The sequence below is a fragment of the Mastomys coucha genome, unplaced genomic scaffold (assembly GCF_008632895.1).
Source record: "Mastomys coucha isolate ucsf_1 unplaced genomic scaffold, UCSF_Mcou_1 pScaffold22, whole genome shotgun sequence".
In the NCBI taxonomy this organism is placed as follows: Eukaryota; Metazoa; Chordata; class Mammalia; order Rodentia; family Muridae; genus Mastomys; species Mastomys coucha.
The window spans coordinates 37447061-37468426 of record NW_022196905.1 but is presented as its reverse complement, the minus strand read 5'-3'; the positions used below and the strand labels follow the sequence as shown (position 1 = coordinate 37468426).

The window sequence follows — 21366 nt, the reverse complement described above, 5'->3', positions numbered from 1 at the left end:
AAGCTATAAAAGTTTTGAATGTTCCCAACACAAATGACAAGTGTTTGAAGTAATATACCTACTAGTGACTCTGCTGTGTTCAACATGTATTGCCTACCTATTTGAAAATATCAAATTGCCACCCACCATTCCTTTCCTTACTGTTCCCTGGTCAGCATATAGAATTATCAGATTATCATGTATCAACTAAAAAATAGAAAAAATAGAAATGAGGATGTGTCTCAGAAGGTAGCATGCTTACATAGCATGTAGGAAGCCCTGGGTTGCATCCTGAGTACAGTATTAACTGGGTGTGTATAGGCACATGCCTGTAATCCACCATTAAAAAGGTAGAAACAGGAGAGTCAGAAGTTCAAAGTCATCCTCAGTTACATAATGATTTCTCAAAACAAAGTGAACTAAAGCAAAACCAAGCTAAGAAGAAGTCAATGTTCAGGGGTTGGAAAGATGGCTCAGTGGTTAAGAGCTCTGCCTGCTCTTCCATAGAATCCTGGTTCAAATCCCAGCACCTAGTCTGTAACTCCAAGATCCAACACCCTCACACAGAGGTACATGTAGGCAAAACACCAAGTGCACATAAAATAAATATAAACAAATAAACAAATTAATTAAATAAGTTAAAGTTCAGTTAGAAAAAGAGTCTGCTTTCACTGGAAAAATATTTTCTCAATTTAATGCTGAAGTATACAAATAGTTTATGTGGTATAGTGGAAAGGTTTGAAAATTTGAGGTTTTCATCTTTGCAAAGCAAAATAATATGTTATAATGGAGTGCTGTGTTTCCCTTTGACACATGGTCCCTTTAGGTTAGCTAGTAGAACAGTTTTATGTAGAAGCTTACCTGTGACTTCACTGTGGACCTGCTAAGCTGAGTTAAAGAGAATGACTTTTGGATATAGATAACCACTTCTCATCATTTATAGATTCTGATAGTTTGAATTCACTATTGGATAACAAGTCTGTAATTTCTCCATGAGTGCTCTTGGTTCTTGTAGTCATTTTATTTGCAGGTGTTCATAGCTGAAGTTAAAGATGACCTTTTGCCTTCACCTGTCAACCTTCCTGTTGTGAAATGAGTATTCCTTCTCCTCTTCCTCCTTCTCCTCCTCCTCCTTCTCCTTTTCTTCCTCTTCCTCTTCTTCTTTTTCTGTGAATCTATTAATCTTACATTAAATTTCTTTTACTTTATGGTCCTGCTATTTAAAATTAAATTGGAGGGGCTAGAGAGATTGCTCAATGGTTAAGAGCATAGGCTCCTCTTTCCAGAGAACCTGAATTCAATTCCCAACACTCACATGACAGCTCACAACTGTCTTTAATTTCAGTCCCAAGGATCAGACAACCTCTTCTGCCTCCAAGGGCACTGTATGCACATGATGTACATATACATACATGCAGGCAAACCCTCATCCGCTTAAAATAGAAATAAATAAAATTAACACAAGAAGTGGACATGGCTAGTTTCCTCCCTAGTATTCTTAGGTGCAGGAAGGCTGCGTATTACAGAGCAAACTGTGTGATAGACATACCTTGTTCATGTGAAAGCTACAGTGCTCTTGGCAAGATGTTCAATGTTAATGACTCAACAGTACATGGAAAAGATGATCTAAACATAAACGCAAGAAAGATGAGGTTTTAGAGTGATCATTTACTAAGACTGTCATGAAGGCTTTCAGGAGCAGAGCCCTAGACTTCCCAGCAGCAGTAGTTCATCAGTGGCTCAGTGCTGCCAGTTCAGTATTACTGATGATTTTGGATACACACCAGGAGTGGGCCATGAGAACTGACTGTGTCTGGTAGTGTGGTAAACTTGTGCTTTGTAAATAGTCATTATTCACAGATTCTGCAACTGCAAATTCACCTGTCTGTTTAAAAGACTTATGGGTTATTCTTGCCCTCAGAAAGGAACTCTCAATGCCTGATTATCCATTGCAGACTCAAAACCCTGTTTACTTAGATAGTCTAACTGGTGGCCTCTGAGGGCCATAAGCAGGTCATTACTGTTAGGCCCACCAGAACTGTGACAGATTAGGCCAAACCTCAGGACAGTGGGAGTGTTGACACAGAAGACATTAGGGATCCTGGAATATCGAGAATACTGCCAGCTATATCTACCCCTACCTGGATAGAGGTGGGAATGTCACCTGGCCTCCCAGCTTTATGTAGGGTAGCCATCTTTTTCTTTCCCTTTGCCTTCAGAGTCTGGGAGTGGGCACTACTTCTTGATTGGTCTTGTCATGCACTTTGAGAATGTTCCTGTTCAAAGAGTCATTCTTTGTAAGGGATGGAAGCCTGCTTTAATAGGATATCTGGACCTAGATAGCAGACTCTAAAAGTGATGACTAGGCACCATGAATTCTCAAGGGGGGGGGCAGATATTCTGTCTGGGCTTTTGGAAGTTTGAATGGCAACTTGTAAATTGTCTTCCATGCTGAGATTTATTGTTTAATTCAACAATTCAGTTTCTTATACTAACATCTGTTTTAGCAGTCTAGTATTCTCTGCATGTGGGTTTGGTGCAGTCATGGGACTGTGGTAGAGCACTTTCCTGGAGGTATTTGAGATTGTCCCATTTAGTTGGGAGGCAGGAAGGAGCTGAGACACCATGAGCCTCTCAGAGTACTCTGTAAGGTAGAATCATCCATCACTCAAATGTTGGTAACATCAATCTACTTTTACTCATTTCTACCCATCATATTGACAGAGATTCCTCCTCAGTCTCAGCTCTGGGATCAGCAACATAATATTGGCCCTGGGGATAATTAAAATATGGAGGTCATTTTTTGATAAGCCACAGTGATTCTTTCTTTCTTTTTCAATCTCTGGCCTCTCTCGACTGGTCTTGGTGTTTATAAATTATCCACTATGGCCCCCTTGTGCATGAGAATACCAAGTAAGGCAAGTACCCAGTGAGCTCTGAATTCTTAGCAATCCTACAAGACTCATTTACCTTTCCTGCCTGGCTCTCTCTACATTGATATCGGACCCTGCTCACTTCTAGGCCACATCCTTGTTTTGAGCAAGATATTGTCATAGTTGGACTCTTGTATTTCTATTACTATTTACTGATGAGCAAACTTGCCCAAGATCACATGGCTAAGAGTGACAGCAGTAATTCTTGTTCCCTCACTAAGCAATGTGAAAGGACCCTTTGCTTCCAAATTTGGGTCCCTGTTAGGATGCCTCTGGTGCATTAGTCTCTGTAGATTGCTCTGTAGAATTCACCAGAGCCTCATGTGCATGTATGAGTACTCAGAAGGTAAGGCAGAATGTCTGCAGAAAAACATTCCTCAAGCACTAGTTGTATTCAAGTGAGGCTTCACATATTGTTTCTGCACTGGGACCCATAATTTAAATTTATGTCCTACCGCACTGGGAAAGATCTCATTTTTCCTCCAGTCTGCTTCCCCCCTCATCAGCATCTCTCTGCTCGCCGAGGTCCACATGTGTGTTGTGTGGGGCCTCCTTATTGCGTGTTCTCCCCAGGAAGACCTTCTGGAATTCGCTTAATGTCCTGATGACATTTCCACATCAAAAGCCAAGGGGACTTAGACCTTCAGCATGAAGTACATTAGGCCAAGCGCTGGGCCACTGGCTCATCCTCTGGGCTTTCCTGTGCCCAGGGCCGAGATCAGCAGAGCTGAAAGAACTCAGAGCCTCATATAGCTCTGACCTCCAGAGAGCCTTGGAATGACAGGGAAGGCCCCCATCTGGCCTCAGACTGCAATCCCTCCCCTCCTGCACTGCAGTGGCTTAATCTTCCCAAACTCTGCTTCCCACATGTCTCTCCCTCACACCAGAGCCTTTGATGGCTTCCAGTTCCTTTTAGAAGAAAGTCAGAATCACCTCCCTTCTATTTCCATCCTTTCACAGTTCAAATCCTTTTCTAATCTCTTTCTTTCATCTTATGATTTTTCTTCCAGAACACTCCTTTCTGACTAAACAGAGCTACTTGCCCTTTAGGGAAGATACTGTAGGCAAGTCTCTCCTTCTCTGTTCCTGATGATGTATGTGGGTTTTCTCGTTCCTTTAGAACCCTGTGCACTCTTTTTTTCTTCTGGGACTCCTTTGCCTTATTTTTGCCTAGCTGCTAATTTGGTTTTGATGGTGATTAAATGCACACACTAGTCTTCCACAAGAGCTTCACTCACAACTAACTGTGGGCAAGGCCTGTTACCCTGGCTGTGAATACTAGGATGTGCCTTATGAAAGCTTTATACTCACAGGGGACATTTGCCTCCAGAGGTGGAGCTTAGAGATTTTTTTCTTCCTTGGTTGTTACCTTCCAAGATGTATTCATGTATGGATTCCAACACATTTTGAAAAACTAGAGAAGTGCAGCTCATACACCAATATCAAGCATGTATTGGCCATGCTGTTTATGTATTTCATCTCCCTCAGCTTCTTTTTAGGTAAAAAGTGATGATAAACAACTATGGGGGGGGCTAATAGTGAGGGATAATACTAGTCCTACACTCACTTAGAGCTGAGGTCCCTCTCCAGGCAGAATGCTGGGCCAGTACCTACTTTCCCTGTTCTCCTTACAACTGTTGCAATAAACTGTGAATATCCTGGACAGCAGCCATGACCAAATTGCCATAAACTCCCTGAACCAATTTGGTCTGAGTCATGTGTTCTATCAGAGGTGGCTGTATTTATGGATGTACAACATGCCTTCTTTCGAAATCTTGTTAGACTAACTTTTGAAAAAGAAAAGAAAAGAAAATGTGAGCTGGAAAGGAAATAAATGCTTAGTTAATCTTTGCTTTATTGGACATTGTGACTTTTTTTTCTATCTAAACTGAACAAGCCAACTTATAGTCTTATTAAGAGATTTATTCTCCAGGAACCTAAATTTGTTCTGGAATGAAGTTACAAGCCAGTTTCCCCCTTTAAATGTAGCATTAAAGTGTTTTTTTTTTTTGTATTAAGGTAATATAAAGTTCCATTTACTCCTTCAGGGGGATATTGCACCAGCCTTTCTTATGAGGAGGAAGTGACATTTCGCTCATTCTCATTGCACAGGAGAACTCACACAAATCTCAGCATTTTGCAGACCAAAGGAGAGCATCTCATGCCCCTGCATTATGTGGCTATTTGGAGCTGATGTTATATTTTTATTAGGTTTAATTCTCTTCTAAGTTAATAGACCAGAAATCAAAGCTCTGTGGATCACAGACACCTGGAGACATTAGCAGGAGACTGTGGCTTGCAAATGGACCCTAATCAGTTTTCAGAGCAATCAAAGGCTGTGGAGACTGGGTTTCCTCAAGAGGAGATGGCCAAATGGGCTGGCACACATGATGCTTTGGCAGACAGAAGTCAGCAAGGAGTACTTGTCTAGGGAGGAGGAAGGAGCAGATGGTAGAGATGAACGATGTTTGGAGCAATCATTCCTATCGAACCTTGACTGTCCAGAGCTGAGGGAGCGACATTTCCTGATTAGTGGCAGTTATGGGTAATTTCTATTCTGGCTGCTCCTCTCCAACATCCCTGGCATCTGTGTCATTGAAAGCAAAGATCTCACACCCTTCTACTTTTCTTTGAAATGATTTGGACCTGAAAAGATAGCTACAGCTTTGGGGATATTTTTCTCTTTTATTCTGAGACGCTGGTGTTTGGGGCACAGTTGTCATTTTTTTTGGGTTATAAAATAAACACCCAGCTTTGCAGGAATTGAAGCATTTTACATTTTACATCCAGACATTCAGGGTCAAAGACAGTGGGCTTTGGAGGCTGAAAATGACCCAGGCTTGAGTCTTCATTTGGCTTCTTACTGACTTTAGGCAAACACTTGTGCTCCATGAGTCCTGTTTACTCATCTGAACTTTGTTCCTTATGTGTAAAATGGAAGGTAGCTACTTCATGGAATAATTGTGAAGATAAGGAGAGGTAATGAAGTGATACATTTGACCAGTTTCACAAGCAGCAATTAAAAATAAATATATACCGAAGTGCGGTGGATGGAAGCCACTTGATCAAGACCCTTTTATAAATCAATTGGATGAAGGCAAACAGCTTCTCACTTAAAAAAAAAAAGTTTAACTGATAAGCTTAATGTGATTTGGTTTGACTTACCTTGGCTCAAAAATGCTTAGGTCTTGCATATCAATTGCATTCTGAAACTGAATTATGTTATTATTGCTAATTCCTCTAGCCCCATTCCCTCCTGTCCACTATTTTTTTGTTGAAAAACTGGGGTATACTTGTTGTAGGCATTTTGTAGCCTTCCTTACACAGCCTGGCTTCCCTTTCTTCAAAGTTCCTAGAAGGGTTCTGCAGGGGCTAAAGAATAATCAGTGCCGTCAAATCAAGGGAGAGACACAAAGCCTTGGGAACTCAGCAGCTTTCCATGCCATTGATTAACACAGTCCTTAAATTGGTGATTCTTCATAATGATTGCACTTTAAAGTCACTGGGGGAGCGCTAAAAATTATGCACGCCTCAGTTCCACCACTAGAGCTCTGATGTAATGGTTGTGGGTAGAGCCTGCACTTTAGGGGCTTTTTGAGGCTCCCTTGCTAATAGTTAAGGTACAGCCAAGATTGAGAGTATGTCTGCAATGCCCACATTCTTAAGTTACATGGTACTGCCACGAATGCTTTCTCCTCTCACCAGGCACTTCAGCCTCTCTCAGGAAGTCACCTAAGTCAGGCTCAGAATATTGTCTTGTATGGAAAAGGGGGAAGGTTTTACCATGAAGTCAGTTTACAGTTGGAATTGTTGCCATGAAATCTACACAGGTTGTGTTTATTAGGATTCTCATTAAATGTTTGTTCAGGCTGGGGGGCAATAGAAGGAGAAGAAAGAAGGAAGAGAGAGAAAAAGAGAAGGACAAAGGAAGGAAGGGAAGAGAACCCAATGTACCATGATCCAGTCCACACCCTGCTTGCTAGTGGTTTCTATTCTAGTCCATCCCCAAGGGTGAAGACAGGATTTTAACAGTAGCCATGATTTATTTGCACAGCACCTATTTCATTGAAACCCTGTTACCGATTGTCTCTGTCTGGGCTGGGTGTTTGCAGGTCCTTGGCATCTTGTTAAAGAATGAAAGAAGCAAACATGAGTGCACAGGATGAAGGGATTTCATTCCAAAGTGACATAAAAGTACAGACAAGACAAAGAGCAAGAGAGCTTCAAGAGCAAGTCCTTCCTCAGTGCCCATGCTTACTGCCAGGGGTTTCTTTGTGTGGCCCCAGGAGGAAGAGCTAGTGGTTGGGGGCAGAGTAGGGATGATTTCTCTTTTAATTGATAGATTTGAGCTACGTAAGCCATTGGGTTTATTTTTTCCTATGATGCAACTGATTTTAATATTGTATCATTACACATACGTATTCATATGCAAATTATACATAGGCATAAGATGGTAAATAGGGCTTTTTTTTTCCCCTCTCCAAATGTTTATGTTGAGGATAGAGTTTTCCTTCCTGCACATGCAGCCTAAACCACTCTAGACTGGCTTATCCCACTGGCATATCCTTAGCATCAGGATATGTTTTGGCCACAGAAAGAGTTACTTTTATTAAGTGTTGTTGCTGGGTGGGGGCGGCTATAATCTATGACTAGATTGCTTTGGAGAAGGGAGGCGTGCAGCTCAATGCAGGGACTGTCCTGCATTGGGATATTGTTAAGATATTGTTTAGGATATTGTTGGGACAGTGATGTGTGTGCAGTTCAAACCAAGCAGGGGTCTGCGTTGCTTGTTACTCCTATGCTTGTCTGCTTCACCTCTATTGTGAGTCTAATGAATACCCCCATCCTTGTTTTTCTTTCTTTCTTTCTTTCTTTTTTTTTTTTTTTTTTTTTACAAAGAAGTGCAGATGAAAAAGCAATTGACCAGTGATATCCACCAGAAAACACAAGAGCTGAACTCACCTCTAGAGCCAGCCCTTACCTTGATGGCTTTTTAGGTTAAGTACCAAGGCATTCGTAGTAAAGTTTGGGAGTCTCTCTGGAATAAGATATTTAACCTGAAATAGGTCTCAGAACGAGGGGGATAGGCAAGAGGCAAGGAAGGGTGAAACACTGGGTGCCTTCGAAGAAAAATGAAAAGGAATCTGAAGAGCTGTCATCCCCTCCTTTATCTGATTCGTTCTCCCTTAAACCAACCCCCTGCAGCTGGAACCTGCATCCAGGAAGCTCATTAACCAAGACTTCCAAGTCTCCTTTCACAAGACCATAGCAACAGTGTCCACATAAACGACCTTCATCAGAAGCCTGGTGTTTACCATATAGAACAACCTTCCAAACAGGATATGAATGAGGCTTTAACACAACGAAACTCTGGGTGTGCAGTGGAAGATTAATGGATTGCTGAAAACAAAATGGAGTTATGGGGAATAATATGTGCTCCAAAAGCAGGGCTGGGTCAAGGCAAAAAGAGAATTCATTTCCTCTCCTTTGGCTCTTCAACCTCCATGTGCCAGAGAATGCATGAGTCTAAAAATTCACTGGTGGGCTGCCAGGAAGCAGAATTTCATGGTCAATCACTCTTACTAGACTGATCCTTTCGGGTCACATATTTTATTTCTCTTCCTTTTCATAGCTCTGATTTTATGTTTCCACTTCAGTTGTTTATTCTGCATACTTCTTTCCCTTCACCTAAAATCACATACAAAAGGATTGACTGGTTATTTATGGAATGTTTGCTAAAAATCTGGGTACTGTGCTAGAAACCTCAGTTATCTAGGGACATAGAAACTGAAGGAGACAGTGCACAAATAAAAATGGAGAGTTCAGACTTGACAGGGTCTGAGGAAAGGCAAAAGGGGAGGGCTTAGAGAGAACGGAATGGGAAGGACAGAGAATGCAGGACGATACAATGGGTAAACAGAAAACAGAAAATGAAAGACAAGCAAGGCTCAAAGAGAGCAGGGGGAAAGCAGTGGAGGAGGCAGCAATCAGGCAGGGGCCTGGCTAAGGACCAGAAAAGAGGAAGATGAAGGGGAAGCTAAGCCGCTGCAGAGGAGCTACGGGGTATAGAGACTGACGTTGCCATGAGCAGATGACACAACCATCTGATCGTAGGCTCCACTGTGTACCCTTTTGGGAACAGGCAGTGAAATATATTTTACATGTAACCCTCTGAGACTTATGTCCAAAGATGTGACAAAACTAGCTCCACTGGCCAACAAATTATATATTCACTTGTGTGGTTGTCACTTTTTGACGGTTGTAAGGCTTTGGGTCCTACAGGGACAGATGTATACAGTGAGCTGTATAGTGTTGTGGAATAGGAAGGGGCTTCATAGACTGTTGCACCTTCTGCGGGGTGAATGTATGCTGCAAAAAATGCGGCTGCTGGGAACATCTCCATATGTGTACATGCTAAACCAGGACAGATGCTGAGTGGCAAGTGCTCCTGAGATTTCTCACATGATAATAAAATAGAACTTTAAAATATTTCATATAATAGTGAGTTGAACCATATGAAAGTGCTGTTTCTATGGGTCAAACCCATCACAAGCATTTGTGTATATTTGTGTATATTTGTTCATGTGTGCATTTGTACTTGTGCATTTGTTCGTATGTATGTATGTTTGTGTGTGTGTGTGTGTGTGTGTGTGTGTGTGTATGTGTGTGTGTGTGTGCCGGGTCAAAAGAAAACAACGAGTGTTACTCCTCAGGAGCTACTCACCTTGTTTTTTGAAGTGTGTCCTACTGACCCAAAAACTCAGACAGGTATTAAACTAGGCAGGCAGGCCAGTGGAGCCCCAAGAATCTCCTTTTGTTACCTTCTTAGGGCTAGATTTACAAGCACATGCTACCATATCTGTTTCTGTTGTTGTTTGTTTGTTTGTTTGTTTGTTTTTGTGAGTTGTGGAAATGGATTGAGGTTCTCAAGCTTCTTCATCAAGCATTTTGCTGAAAGAGCCATTTCCCCTGCTCAAAAAATAGTCATTAAGAAATCTAAACATGAAGGTTTTATTTAATAAATCGGAAGACATGGCACTGGTAGGCCACATTTTCCTTGGATACCATCCCCAGAGCACATGGTAACCTATCTGCTTCAACTAAAGCATGTGGTCCCCACTCCCTGAGGTCTTCCCTGTACATATGTATTTGTATGTGGCTCCAGATCATGCCTGTATGTATATAACTGTGGCTGCTAATTCAGAGTATTGCCCACAGATATGCTGGTGTCCCATTGATATATATTTTTGAGAAGTGGTTATATTTTCTTTCATTGACAGAAACACCAGAGAAGGAGTTGAGTTGTGTACGCAAATAGCAAGCACAAGTCATCCCAAACTAGACATTCCTATGTTCTTTTATCTATGGAGATAGCATTTGAAAACCCAGTGGGTATCCAAAACCTCACATAGGACTGACTTCTCTTTACTATGGCTTTTTTTAAAGCTATACATACAGAGATATGATAATGTTTAATTGATACTTTAGGTAAAATAGGAAGTTGAAGGAATTAATAATAATAAGCAACAATGTTAAAAAAATAAACATTATATAATAAATATTTGCACTCTGGGATAAGTATCAAGTAAAACAGAGTTACGTGAAGGTGTGTACTGTGAAGTAAGAAGATTCAGCTTAATCACTGGAAGGGCTACCAAGTGACTAAGACATAGGTGGTATACACAGGAGGGATACTCTGGACAAAGCACAGATCTGTATCCCAGGGAGGAGAGTACAGGATGCTGTGAGGTCTACTATACTGCTCTGAATGGTATACAACTTAAAACATGACTTACTTACTTATGGAATGTGCTATTTAATCTTCTCAGGCCATGGATGACTGCTGAAGGGGGCTGATCTACAGTGAAACCATAGAAAGTGAGACTGTGGATGGAAGCACATTACATAATGAAGGCAAGTCAAGGCCAGGCAGCCTGGAATGTGCTTGTCATTGTGCCCGAAACGTCATGGAAACATGTGCAGCTTGGCTGCAGATATCTTCCTTGACATGTTTACACTCTCACACAAGGCTCCCTCTGAGTCTCCTGTGTGCTTGCATTTCTCTTACTTGTGTTTTGTTGGTATTCATTAAATTAGGTGTTAATTTGTTCAGAGAGAAGAAATCCACCACAGTAAAGGAGTCAAGGGGAAGTTATCAAGTTTGCCTTAAGGATGAGGGTCCTGGCAATAACTCATTCGTGGTTTACCTCCCAGACTACACACTTTTCCTTACATAGTTTATCAATGCATCTAGTGAGCCAGGATGATAGGTAAACATTGGTCCCATTTTCAAGGAGAAACAGCAGCTCAGACAGGTTAACTAAAGTTACACAAAGCAGGGAAAAGCCAGGGCTAGCTGAGTCTGGCATACAAAAAGATCATAATTCCAGGCTCTTAATTTATGATTAATTTAGTTAACTAGGAAAAGAAAAAAGCCAGAACTCTAATATAGATGAAAAGAAACTTTGTTAGAAATATTTTAAGACACAGAATATCTTAGTTGTTTTTTTTTCTAATGAGATTATTGGTGCAAATTTAGCATTAATAGAAATTGGATAGAAATTGGATCTTTTAGTCACAAGGCTTAACATATCCCTGTATTGTCGGTGCTAGACAGTATCCTGAGTGATAGTTAGGGATACCTTGAGAAACATCTGGTTTTCCATTTGAGACCACTAATTGATAGCCACGATCTTTCTTGTTAACTTAAGATTAGGGATAAAGCTTCTTCGTTTCTTTCCCTCTTTCCTTCCTTCCTTCCTTCCTTCCTTCCTTCCTTCCTTCCTTCCTTCCCTCTCTCCTGGTCTCCCCCTGCCTTACTCTATTTTTTCAGGGCAAGCCATTAAGTAGTCTCTGTATCTCAGGACGTGGAGATGGATTTGTCATGTATATGGATTATCAACTGAACAGGATCTAGAACCACCTCTGGGATAAGTCTACAAGAATATCTGTGAGGGATGATCTTGGTTAGGATAACTGAGGTAGGACGACAAACTGTAAAAGTGGGCCCTGTTCCCTCGACTTGGGTCCTGGACTGAGCAAAAGGGAGAAGGCTAGTTAAGCATAAGCAACTGTTGCTCTCTCTTTCCTGACTGTAGATGCACAATGCCCTGCTGCTTCAGGCTCCTGCTGCCTTGACTTCACAGTCATGACTCGCTGTACTCTTGAAGTATGAGACAAAACAAACCCTCCTCTCTTAAGTTGCTTCTGTCAAGATACTTGTATCATAGTAACAAGAAAAGTAAATATTATGATGGGAGATGTGGAGGTCATTTGAAACCTGGGGTCAAGCCTGGATTCTGTGTCAAGGGAGCACACACACACACACACACACACACACACACACACACACACACACACCTTAAGTAAGTCACAGAGCACAGAGAAATATTCTTCCTATAAATGGAGAGCCTAGAGAGTTGAGAGAAGGCAGGCAGAGGAAAGAGGACTTTCCCTTTCTATATAAGAAGGCAGAAGAACAATCATAAGCCCTCAGTAACACCCAGATTCTGATAAAATGAACTTTCTAGTGATCTGTAGATGATTTTATTAGGCATTAGCATTTTGTACCTGCTGGTATTAAGGCTGAAAGTAAAGTGCATATCTTGGATGGACTTGAAAAGTCCATTTGGATAGTGTTCATGCTTGACCTCAGGGGCAAATGTAGAACCAACAGATAGTGTATTCAAGGACATGGTATGTAAATTTCTTCAAGAAGCAAGAATTTTACATTACATCTCCTGATTATATTGGAATTATATGAAGTTGCACTTCTTTGGTAGATGGCTTGATATAATTCGTTAATGTAAATAGACTCAGATTCTTCAGACCTTAGTTAGAATAGGTCTGCCTTAGGAGCCAAGGGCTGGGTGCTCAGAGGAGTGGGGTTTGTGGAGGAGGGTGGAAGGCATAAAGGTGTCAAGGAGGGTGCTCAAGAGGTAGAAGCTCAAACTCCCATTTCAATACCCTTGGTACTGCTATGACAGAATACTAGAGTCTGGACAATTTACAAGTAACAAACATTAAGTTCTGGAGGCTACATCAAAGAGCCCTTATCTAATAAGGGATGGCCTTGGTGATGTGTTATCTTGTTTAGAAAGCAACCAGACATGAGCACATATGCACAACAGAACTTTTCACAAGGAAACCCTGTGCAGAGGGCATCAATACACTCAATGCAGTGGAGTCCACATTATCTAATGTCTCCCATTAAGCTCTGCCTCCCAGTACTGTTGAATGGGACTTCAGCTTTCAATACCTACATTTGGGGAACACATTGAAAACATAACATCCTCTAAATTCACACACAGAAACATGATCTTTATTGTAGAGTATACAAGGAAAGGCAGTGATCCCGGAAACTGATGGAATGCCTTAGTAAACAAGATGATGCCAAGCCAGGTTAATGTCAAACTAGAGTTTAGAATGGAACAAAATGGAAATTACTTCATAAAGTCTTATGTAAATATGTTAATGTAGAAAAACCACACTACTCTAAAAATTTTTTCTTCAAATTTAAGGGGATAAGCTGTTTGGAGGATGTTGGCCATTCGCTAGCAAATAGTGTTTTAATGACTGCTCTTGAGTTTTGTCTGAGACCATCTGGTAGCAATGTGTTTCAGGGCGACAGTATCAGCCCTGGCTTTGCATTACTGGTAGAAGGCAGAGGCTCAAAGCTGCATCAGTCTGATGCTTTTCTATGAGTTAGCTGTTCACTAATTAGGAGGCATTTTCTTTTCCCGAGTTACAGGCAGAAGACAAAAGGATGAATGGAGAATTTTGTCTCTTTTCCAACTCTACATGGGATAATATCCTTTATCTTATCACATGCTCTTCCATAGGAATGGATCGTCCTTCTGCCATCATACAGGTGAGCTACGAGGCAGGGTAGTAAACCATTTTAGATGCTTCTCACAGCAACAAGTAGAAAATTTATATTGACAAAAGACCTCTATCTAAAATGTACTTTAGAAACTATGGAGATGGTTCAGTGATCAAGCACACTGACTGCTCTTCTAGAGGACCAGGGTTCCACTTATAGCAGCTAATATGTGTTTGAGATTCCAATACCAGGGGACCCAAATGGCTCCCAAAGAACCAAGCCTACCCCTGGTGCACAGACATATCTGGGCAAAACATCTATACACCTAAAACAAAATAATAAAACATTTAATTTTACTTGGAGACAATTACTAAAGGATTAGTCAAGATCAGAGTTCTACATTGCTAAACAAAAAATAAGGAATTTTTTTTCTGGGATACTATGGGGCAGAGTAGAAAGTATATGGCTATTTTTTGAGAGAGACATGACTGGAAATAGCTACTTCATGGGCTGGAGAGATGGTTTAGTTGGTAATGTTCCTGCCAGGCGGACACGGGGACCTGAGTTCTAACTCTAGCATCCACCGATGTTTTAAAATCTGGAAATGATGTTGAGTGAGCATGGTGGTGTACTTGTGGCATCCCGATGCTGAGGAGGCAGAGGCAGATCTTTGGAGTGCAGTGGGCAGCTTCTCTAGCCTCCTTAGGCCAGTGAGAGTCCCGTTCTCAAAGAAAACAAAAGTGTATGTCTCTTGAGGAACAATAACCATGTTGTTCTCTGGCCTCCATAAGCACATGCACATATGCATGCAAACACATGCACAGGTGTGCATATGCATACTACCTAAAGGTCCTTAGGCAAGTCTCTCACCTTTCCTTACCAAAAACCAAGGGTCATGCTATCACAGTATGGGTGCTGGCTGTGTAGCAGGCACTTAAGAAAAGAGCACCATTAATGCCAACATGGTAAATACTACCTTGGCGAAAGCTTGTAACTTTGAAGAATTTGTTTTATTAACTAGTGGGGTGAGCACATTTCATGATGGTTATTTAATATCTAAAGGTCCCAGGACAGAATCACTTCCTGACGTGTTAATTTAGGTGCTGTTCTTCATCTCCACCACAGCGGTTCAAGGATGCTACCAGACTGTTCATGCTTCCTTGTTTCAAGGAAACAGAAAAATTTGCCTTTCTTTTCAGAGAGTTCCAGCTTCACAAGAACAACACCAAGCAACGTCCTAAACTGCAAATGGAAAGGGGCCTTTGTGGGGTTCCAACACCATAAAGAGAACTACAGGGAGCTGAGTAAAGCTGGGAGCAGGAAGGGTGCTCCTCCCCAAGGAAGGGCACACCAATTAGTTGTCCAGTGCCAAATGGTCAGCCTTGAAAACATACATACTAGTGATAGTATTATATAAAACTCAACAAGTTATATTTAGAAATATATATGTGTGTATACCAATACATGATGTTGTATGCAGTAACAGTTAATGAAAAAAGAACCCATGAATTTGAAGGAGAGTCGGGAGGGGCAAATGGAAGAGCTCAGAAGGAGGAAAGGGACTGGAAATGTGTAATTAAACCACAATTTCATTTTTTTTTTTAAAAAAACAATGCGTATGTGGGGGGTAGGGGAAATGAAGGGGTTTAAATGAAAAGTTTCCCCAGATCTGCCAGACTTCAGTTGAAGAGTCTATGAGAAATCATTGTGTCTATCCAGCACTGACGGTCCTATCTCAGTGCCGAGGGCTGTCGAGTAGTGCTCAGGTACTAGGCTTCCCATACTTTCAATGATTCCTAGTCCCCAGCCAGGGTTCAGGAGTGTGATTCAAAGGGTGAAGGGACATGCAGTCAATGAGAGCTGCCTTAACTGGTGTGAACCAGGTTTGCTCAGGATCCTGATCCTGGTGCCTGATTCCTGTGGTGCTGCAGACGGTGGAGATGGCAGTATCAACAATGGACCAAGTTCAGGCTTTGCTGATGTGGATTTTTGGACTCAGATTAGAGTTGAATTAAAGACAGTACAGGAATGTGACATTTCTTGCAGACCTCCACTTGTAAATTAAGATTCTGGTCTGTGCCATTTGTAAGGCACTGGAGAATCAAAGGGGAATTAATTCCTGATCTCTGAATGCCATCACCTGAGGTATGGGGGGTAGAGGCTGCTCATAAAGCAACCCCTGTGCATATCATTCAAAACTCAGAGAATGTGGAACCGCTGTCAGAATCCTCAGGCATAAGAGAGTTTATTTTTGCAAAAGGCAGACAGCCAGGAGGAGGGACTTAAGTCCCTCCTGAAGGGATATATTAAAACAAGCACCCCCACCATTGCATGCCAATACCATTATTATGTAATTGCTATAGCTGTAAACTCATAAAACTTTTGTAGAGTCAAAGGTTGTTTTGGAAATGTGCCTGCTTGATATGAGGTAAGTCTGGAACCCAGTGATAGAATAGGGAGCTGTATAGGGAGTTCACGATTTCCATAAAAGTGCTTAGGATGTCATCTTCATGAGTGTGGACTGAGAAGGCTCTCTGGGGCCAACCTCCCCCCCCCCCCCCCCCCCCAATTCTTTGTCCCAGTCCACTATACTGGAATTGAACATTTAATGGTTATTTCATGAAACAAAACAACAACAACAACAACAACAACAACAACAAATCTTGTGTTCTGGCATTCAAGATTTGCTGTGACTGCACCCTAGTGTCTGCAGCTCATCTTTCCCTGGAACTCTATTCTCTGTGGCTCCACTTCTATTCTGTCAGGACTGCTCTCCTGCTACTCCCCTATACTGTTCTCTCCTATACTGTTCTCTCCTATACTGTTAGTGTCCAGTGTCCCACTCACTGGTCTTCACTAGTCCTCTAGAGATCATATTACATGCTCTCTGATTTGTGGACTCTTTCCTGGCCAGGGACCCAGGGCATAAGATGAAGTTCCATGTGTAGACTCCTCCCCCCTTCCTTTAGCACTCAGACTATGAAAGATTAGGAAGTTTTCTGAGTTCCTCTGGGTCTCAGTTTTCTCGTGTGTGGAATGAGTTTTTTTTCTCCCACCTGAGGGATGTAAGTTACACGTGTTGTGTAGGATCAAGTGGGATCCTCTGCATAAGCCAGACATTAAGGAACATGGCTGGCTCACCTGACTATTGGGATCTTCTGTTTTTGAAGTTTCATTGACTTGAAATCTCTTCTACATTCTCTATAACAGTGACTGAAATTTGCATTTCAGATCTTTATTGCACATTTCTCCTCTCCTTTCATTGGGAAGTCCCTGGAAGTTAGAGAGAGGTTTCTGCTAACTTAGCATGTACACCCTGCACAGTGAGGTCCCCAGCCAGAAGGTAGAGACTGAGGCCTCCAGTGTTCAATTCACTGATAGCATTTTTACTTTTCTTCCCCCTTTCCTTCTAAAAGTTGAAATTGGATATTATAAGCCAATGTTTCCAGACATGAGCTGGATCTTGGGGGGTGGGTGGAGGGGAGGCTTCTTAAGAGGGCAGCCTGGGAAGTGGCCAGTGAAGATCAGGACATGTCTATGAAGTCTTGGGAAAGCTCATGCGTGCAGTGTAAGGACACTTGTTCTCAGCCCACTAGTTTTTTCAGCATGCATTCATGCTTGCATCTTTTCAGTTCAGAAAACATTAGATTTTAATGATCCCACTCACGGAGAGCCAGAAAACATGCTAATCAGCTCAAATAGAAAGAGGTCCTGCAGGAAACCCAACTTGGAAATGCTGACCATAGCTGGCATTATCAAGCTGTCATGCCTAGATCCTCATGCGGACTCTCTAAGATCATCCTCAGAATGCCCTCATCTAACAAGTGAAGACCCAGACATTTGAATGGGTCCAAGTTCGTACACAGGGTGCAGGCTGGGATTCAAAGTCCGACATCTGTGAAGTTGAAACCAAATGCCCTGCTTCACTGTGGTCCGTAGCTTTCCACATACCCAAAGTTGCCTGACCAAGCAATACTTTGGATTGTCCTCTAGCTAATAGCCATAAAACCTGTTTCCTTGGAACTCACCCTGAGAAACAAATGCAGCACCCACGTATTTCCCCATTGGAGAGCTGGGGTGACCTTTATACCTCTGTGCCAGGGTGCACCATCCTTTGGCTTTGTCATGGTGAAGGGCTCAACCTCCAAAATCTAGTTTGCAGGCTCCAAAGGCTGCTCTATATGAATCTCTCTTTGACACAGTGGACTGTAGTACAAGACATTTCTTGGCGTTCTCCTATTGCCTGCACTGATGCTAATTTTAAGATTGCTCTCAAAGCACATTGCTACAGTACCTGGCACACAGTGGGGCCTCTAGAAAGGCTTGATGAAGAGCATGGAGTTACTTTTCTAGCCCTTCAGCCTTTGATGACTAAGCTTGTCTTGTCGAGTCTGGACTACTAACTTGAGGCCTATTCTATATCCCCGTAAACTTGGCTAAGCCTGGCTCACACCAAAACAGGTCAGACAGGTAGCTGTCCTTCTGGCAGTTTAGTAGTTAACCTTATCCCCACCGTACCTCACTTCCTGGAAGAGGCTGTTTTTCTCTTCCAGATTCTGTAACAAGGACACAGTTAGATCACCTTGGGTTTCTCTCATCAAGACCCTTTTGGAGACAACCCTGACTGGCTGCTTCCAAGGTATTAATTCCTATTTTATCCCAAAGCCCCCGTGGCTGAGTCTCGGATGAGTCAGCTGGCTTGGGGGATTTTTGTTAGCAACCCTGATTGTCTTTGTTTTCATCTTCATAGGGTGTGCGTTGGGGTGGGGGGGTGTGTTTCTTGGGCTCTGGGGTGGGGTCTGGCAAGTTTGGCTTCTAGAAATGCTGCCAGCCTCTGTGGGAGCCCGTGATGGGAAGCCACGTCAAGCCATACTGCGCATTTTTAGGCCACACCCATCCCCAGGGTCCACTCAGGCGCCATGCAAGCAAGCGCTGGCCATCCAGCTCTCTAAGCTGCCGGCGATGAGGTCATGGGTGGGGTACTGGAGACCCCCTCCAGATAGGGTGGGGGCTTCCTCTACAGCCCAGGGGTGGACCAAAAGGACTGGGAGAGAGGCTGTGGCAATAGTTTTGTCTGTCCGATCCCTTGCTTCCTCATAGTGGTCTTTAGGCTGGTGTGGGTAGACTAGAGGCAGAAAAGGAAAGCAGGGAAGAGATGGGAGGGGGGTGTCTATGAATTAGCCAGTGTGGGCTATTTACCCCACTAGTTACGGGTGGAGGGAGGGAACTAACAAATGTTGTCTCTTTACAACCTTGCCAGGAACTAGTAGTCACCTCCTTGCTTTGTGTACGGCGTTGCCTTTACTCTGACCTTAATCCCCAAGACCTCAAGGCAAGGGAAGCCACAGCCATCCTCATTATGTAACTAGACTTTGATGCAGAAGGAAAAAATAACAAGACGGTGAAGTGCTTTCTTAGCTGGAGAGGGCAACTTTAGCAGTACCTCTCACTCCCTCCCAGACTTAACTGCCTTAATTGCTAATATTTCTCAGTCTACAGTGGGCCTTACAGACTGAGGTCACCTCCATGTCCCAATCACCCCAGCTCAATCAAACCTACAGTTCTTTAATCTCTGCCTGCGAGCACATACATAGGGGTGCACATGGAGCAATGGATGCAGGGTTCTGTTAAAAGTTTTAGCCTGCAAGATCCCTCTTCTGATCTCAGTGAATATCTGGCGATTTTTCTTTTTTGCACCTGGAAGTCTGCCTTGAAAAAAATAGGAACTCGCTGATAACAGAGCTTCTCCCGGAAATAGAAAGCGGCACAGAACATTCACATGCCCCTCTACCCCAAGATAGCTTCTCAGATGACCAATGCATAGAAAACCACCGGAGCTATCTGATGGCACAATTCATAAGGCAGTCACTCTTCCCAGATAAGGACACCCTCGGCCGACTTTGACTTAAGCTAAAAATGTCATGTTCAACCGTTTTGTTTTGTTTTACCCTCCAGGGAGATAAAATAAATATTAGTAACATCTCCGTCGGTTCTTACAAGAAAGAGTCAAATGGTTTACTTAACTGTAAGAAAACATAGCCCACAAAACAGTAAATCCCAACAATCAGGACTGAGACATTTTAGAATGCTACCACAATCTATGAGAAAGTTTTCCGAGTTCTCAGCTCTGGAAGTCAAGACTTATAGAAAAAATAAATACTGAGATTAGACCATACATTAGCCCACTTCCCGCACCACAGCTTATGCTCAAAGACTGGGGTCTTCAGAGGGCCCTCCGACCTTTTCTAAGAGAAACAACTTTTCCATACATAGACGTTTACCACATCAAGCGGAACAGAAAGTAGGAGAGGCACCGCTGTTGAGTCCATGCTCTGATTTATCATTTGTTGACATTCTATCCACACGTCCCTCCATCTCCTTACAAGTAGCTCTCTGTGGTTCTTCCTGCAAATATTTTGATAAAGTCCAAACAGGAGCGGGAAAGAGAAAGGCTGTAGTGAAAAACAATAGCTTACCTTGCCTGGGCACTGCTGGGTTCAGACGTCCTCCCCGAACATGAGACTTCCTTGCTTTGAGTCTCCCATGAATTTAGAAACCATTAAAAAATATTCAGAGCAGAAATATGTTAATTACTCAAGCTGCCCCACAACAGTGCAGGGAAGTGTCTTGAAGAAAAAAGTAAAGGATATGTGTGGAGGGCGAGCTCATGCTGTCGGACGAAGTTCTGCAACCGTCTTTCTCAGTTTAAACAACCTCCCACTCCTTCTCCCAGGCACTTGCCAACTTCTATAATTTAAAGCAACTGCGATCCTTCCCATAATACTCACATTTCAAAGAGTTTACTATATACACTCGTTAGGAATGAGGAGGAGTGGACAAGGTTCTTCTGCAAACCCCAGACGGAGGCAGATGCGAACAATGGTCTCAGGTATCTGGAGGATTTGCCGTCTCTTTGCAGCCATCGCTGTGTGCACTGCGTGCATTTGAGTCCCTGAAGCCTTTGCGAGTAGTATCTAGAGATTGACGGGCATCATTTCCTGAAGCACTCAGGGACGTTTATCCAGCAAGTTAGGAAAGGGGCTAAACCAGCGGGATTGTGGCAACAGGGTTGTTTCTCTGTGATTTCACCGTAATTTATCACCAATGTTTTCATGAAACAGGAAAATACTTAAGATGATGTTACTTACATTAGTCTTGTTTAAGCATTAGTCCACATGTGTGTTATAAATTTAGGAAGGACACATTCTTTGTAAATTATATCTATGTAATTGAATAAATCTTCTGATATTTTAGCCTATAATCAGAATGAATCTTCTGGCATTTTAGTTGGTGACTGTATTTTATATTTTACTAAGCAGTTCTTCCCACTGTCAACACACACACACACACACACACACGCACACACACACGAATTAAAATTATTAAAGTTATTTGAAAATAACTTTAATATTTTAAAATTAAGTTTCAAAATATTAAAATTATTTAAATTAAAGTTTAAAATTAAAACTTTTAAAGCATGGTTTAAGTATTGATTTTAAAAGTATTTTATGGTTTATATCAAAACAGGTCTTGCTTACTGCCTGCTAAGTAACCTGCGCCTCAGTAAATACTAACTGAGCAATGCTTATGTTTATAGCAACTAACAGTTTGTGTCAATTTTGATTTCCCCTT

At 42.2% G+C, this 21366-nt stretch overlaps 1 protein-coding gene across 4 annotated transcripts in view; it reads right to left on the bottom strand.

Annotated features, from left to right (window-relative positions):
• The window catches only part of C1qtnf7 (C1q and TNF related 7), a 101992-nt gene extending 81311 nt beyond the window's left edge, over positions 1–20681 (bottom strand). For 2 of the 4 annotated variants that reach the window (XM_031342126.1, XM_031342127.1), the window contains exon 1: positions 20523–20681. The gene's annotated coding sequence lies outside the window, so the exon portion shown is untranslated. Of the gene's footprint in view, positions 1–20210 lie in introns of all 4 variants that reach the window. The other 2 variants (XM_031342124.1, XM_031342125.1) reach the window with 2 other exon arrangements.
• Between the last annotated feature and the right edge of the window lie 685 nt (positions 20682–21366).